This window comes from Temnothorax longispinosus, unplaced genomic scaffold, assembly GCF_030848805.1.
Source record: "Temnothorax longispinosus isolate EJ_2023e unplaced genomic scaffold, Tlon_JGU_v1 HiC_scaffold_822, whole genome shotgun sequence".
Taxonomy (NCBI): domain Eukaryota; kingdom Metazoa; phylum Arthropoda; class Insecta; order Hymenoptera; family Formicidae; genus Temnothorax; species Temnothorax longispinosus.
Window position 1 is genome coordinate 1 of NW_027270695.1, and position 4081 is coordinate 4081.

General features: G+C 37.5%; 1 pseudogene; it reads right to left on the reverse strand.

The window, feature by feature from the left end:
• Positions 1 to 1060: 1060 nt before the first annotated feature.
• On the reverse strand, positions 1061 to 3060 carry LOC139825046 (uncharacterized; annotated as a pseudogene).
• Positions 3061 to 4081: the final 1021 nt, after the last annotated feature.

Consider the following 4081-nt stretch of genomic DNA (forward strand, 5'->3'; position numbering starts at 1 on the left):
CCCATAATGGTTTTCTTTTCTTCTTCGTTTCCCTTACAAAAAAGTATTACTAGCTGTGTGTGGTTAGTAATAAATACTTATTTTGTATATTAATAATACTAAAATTAAGTATTTATTAGTACTTGAATCACTGTGATCCAAGTATTGCATAATATTTTATTACTGGTAAGTAATTTATGAAAGTAGTATTTAATACAGGACGAGTATTGAATATTTAGTATTAAATTTCTGATGAGAAAGCATTTAATACTAGGTGAAAAATACTTGTGTAATAAATACTTGTGTTGAATTACTGATGAGTATTTCAATGTTAGTACTGAAGTACTGAACCAAGGATTCCATGTGTAATAAATCACTGGCCAGTATTTTAATATTAATATTCAAGTACTGAACTGAATATTCCATGTGAAATTACTCACTGACCAGTACTACAATTTGTATAGAAACATTATAATGGGTAATTCCTGATAATATTAAGGAAAAGAGATAAAAGTAAAGCACAAATACATTTTATATGAAGGTCTGTACTAATTCGTCGTGATAAAAGTGTACAAGTTTTGAAATAGTACTGAGGATATCATTTTAATATCCAATTCAAAATTTTATTACTCTTTTTAAACTGAATTTGTTTCTTAAGATGATTTTTGAAAAATTATATATTTGCGCTGGTTATGACACATGTAGACTATATATAACATTTACATCAAATTAAGAAGTAGTCTACCACGTAAGGCAGTTGGCTCACGATCCAGAGGTCCCGAGTTCGATCCCACCAAGGTAAGTGTGTTTTTCAAATACGAGAAAATATTTATAATTATAGACTGCATCTTAAGAAACAAATTTAGTTATAAAATAGTAAAAAAATTTCGAAAAAAAATAATTTTTTTTTATGCCGGGTAAATATCGGAAATCGAAATATCGGTGAGTAATTCAATACTAAGCACCAGTAGTTCTGTGTAGTATTAATCACTACCTATAATATTGATCACTACCAGTATTTTCCCAGTATTTCCCAAATAAATATTGACAGTATTAAATCACTGAGATTTTAAGTATTTAGTCAGTAATACTTTTCTGTAAGGGTTAAGTGTTGCGTGCGTATCAATTTTTCGACTTTTTCGCTACGCGTCATTGTTTCTTCTGCTTTGTTTACTTGGTTTATTTCTATCTCTTTTGCTTCTTCTTGCTCTAACTCTTCTAATGTTACTTGCGGCATTAGCATTTCGACTGTCTTCTCCGTCGTATTTAGTATGCTTGCCGGACATAGAAAGTTTTCTGGCATCACCAGGCAATTTCCTATGAACACTCCTGGCATTGTCTCTTCTGCCTGTATTATTCCTAGTGAATTTTTATCGGTCGCGACTTGTACTATTGTCTCGCTTCGCGGTTTCAAAACCATTTTCTTATACGGGTATAATTTTAATGTGTTATTCCCTATGCGTATTGAGCTCGATTCGTAACTATATGACGCTCGATGTTTCTTTATAAAATCTACGTCTAGTATTCCGTCGTATTCAATCGGAAAATCATCTTTGACGACATATATCGTGTGCTTGATCTTTCTATTTTTCAAGTCAATAGTTGCTGTAAATTTTCCAATCGTATGGGCTTTATGACCTGTTACTCCTGTAAGGGCCATTTTATCCTCTTCTATCATTGTTTCGCCTTTCAAATGTTTTACTTTTATTATTGATACGGCCGCTCCGGTATCGAACAGTAAATTTATTTTTTCGCGCTTTGATTCTCGCATGGGCAGAGTGATTAGGACCAGCCCTGCATGCTTTCGCGGCTTGTTCGTCATGTGTGACACCTGATACTCTAACGCCGGTCGGCGCTGCTTTGTGTCCTCTTTGTCTTCCTCATCGCTATTCGCGGCTGAATTACTGTCCTTTTTTCTCGGGCCATTCGTTTTCGGGTGAAAATTTTTATTTTGTCCTCGCGGATTATTAGGTTTGTTGTGATTCGTCCTTTCTTTATTTGGTCGACCATTTAACAGCCAACATTCTTCGCGCATGTGTCCTGCTTTCTTGCAATAATTGCAGACTTTATCTATCGCGTTTACGCGGGGTGTCCTATCGGGTTTCGGTAAGGAGAAACGGTTCGCATATCTATTGGTACGACATTCCCTTCCGAGGTGCCCGTATTTTCCGCATCTTTGGCATTGTAATATCGATCGGTTATCGCGCGGTTGCGGCGAGTACGCATAATTATTTTTGGGACGCGGCGGAATTCCACTCGGCCCGTTTACTTTTTCTTCGGCGCTCGCTCCGGCAATCGCTTCTTGCAATGTTGCGAAATGCTGAGCTCGGACAAGTAACTTGATCTCGTCTCTCAATCCTAATTGAAAATTCTGTAATGCCTGTTGTTGAATCGTTTCTAATATAGTTCGCTTGCTTTCTATGGTGTGATTTCTTCCTTCTATCATGGAGTCGTATAGCTCCATCGCTAGCTTATCGGCTCTTAATCCGAATGCTCTTGCATTTTCTCCGGGTTTTTGCTTGAGTGTATTAAACTCTAGTTGTAAGTGTGTTGTGCTTTTGCGGCTCAAATAGCAAACTTCTAATTCCTTCTTTAGTTGTGCGAAATCTCTTACCTCTCGCGTTTGAAAGTCTATTATCGCTCTTTTAGTTTTGTGCATAGCACTGCTTCTAATAGCGTTCCTTCTTCCATAGGATTTATGTTTTTTATTGCATATGACGCGGCGCTTAAGAATTCTTGTAATTTACTCGAGGCTCCGTCGAACTCGGGTATCATGTCTCGTGCCTCTTTTAAACGTAGACATCCGATTGCGCGTTCCGCTTGGTTCCGAATATCGTATGACGTTCTTCCGTACGTTACTTCAAACGGGAGGTTACTTGGCTCGCGTCTCGTGTGAAATTCGCGGCGTTCAGGATTCGCCGTTTCTAGTTGATTTACGCGATCTTGTAAGTTGCGGATTCCGTTTAATATCTCGTCGAGAATGGAATCTCTATCGTCCCGCGGCGGTCCGGCCCGTGCGGGTATCCGGTTACGGTGATTCGCCGGGGTGCCTCTTTGTGATAGCACTCGATTAAGGGTATCCTGCAGCCGTATGATTTACCGACATTTTCGTTTTTCGATGGATCTTTTAATTGGCTTTACAGAATTGCAAGTTTTTGGTCTAGAATTAAAGTACGCACAAAAATCTAGGGTAGAAAACGCGATTTTATATCAAAAACACCAAAAAATTAAAAATGTTACTTATTTGGGCACATACAGCTGTCACCTGACGACAATATTTACTTAAAACAAAAATTCTGCAGTTTATACATACATAATGTTTATCATCTGCCCTTGGGAAAACATGTAGGAATAATATCGTGCAAGTAGAAATAAGATTCAATGCGTACAAAAAAAGATCCATCGAAAAATTATTTTAGTAATGCAAATACGGACGCAGAATGACAAGAAGAGCAGCAACAGTAGTTGCCGGATCTTGCGTAAGATGGCGAGCAATCGAAAAAAGGACAGATGTCATTTCGTTAGATAAAGACAGATATAGGGAAAACATCCCCTTAAGGGGATCCTGCAGTGACTGGCGAACTTCCTCGATGTCGATAATGTCAGCCTTTCTAATTTTGTTTTCCCTATATCTGTCTTTGTCTAACGAAATGACATCTGTCCTTTTTTCGATTGCTCGCCATCTTACGCAAGATCCGGCAACTACTGTTGCTGCTCTTCTTGTCATTCTGCGTCCGTATTTGCATTACTAAAATAATTTTTCGATGGATCTTTTTTTGTACGCATTGAATCTTACTTCTACTTGCACGATATTATTCCTACATGTTTTCCCAAGGGCAGATGATAAAAATTATGTATGTATAAACTGCACAATTTTTGTTTTAAGCAAATATTGTCGTCAGGTGACAGCTGCGTATGTGCCCAAATAAGTAACATTTTTAATTTTTTGGCGTTTTTGATATAAAATCGCGTTTTCTGCCCTAGATTTTTGTGCGTACTTTAATTCTAGACCAAAAACTTGCAATTCTGTAAAGCCAATTAAAAGATCCATCGAAAAACGATAATGTCGGTAAATCATACGGCTGCAGGATCCCCTTAAGAC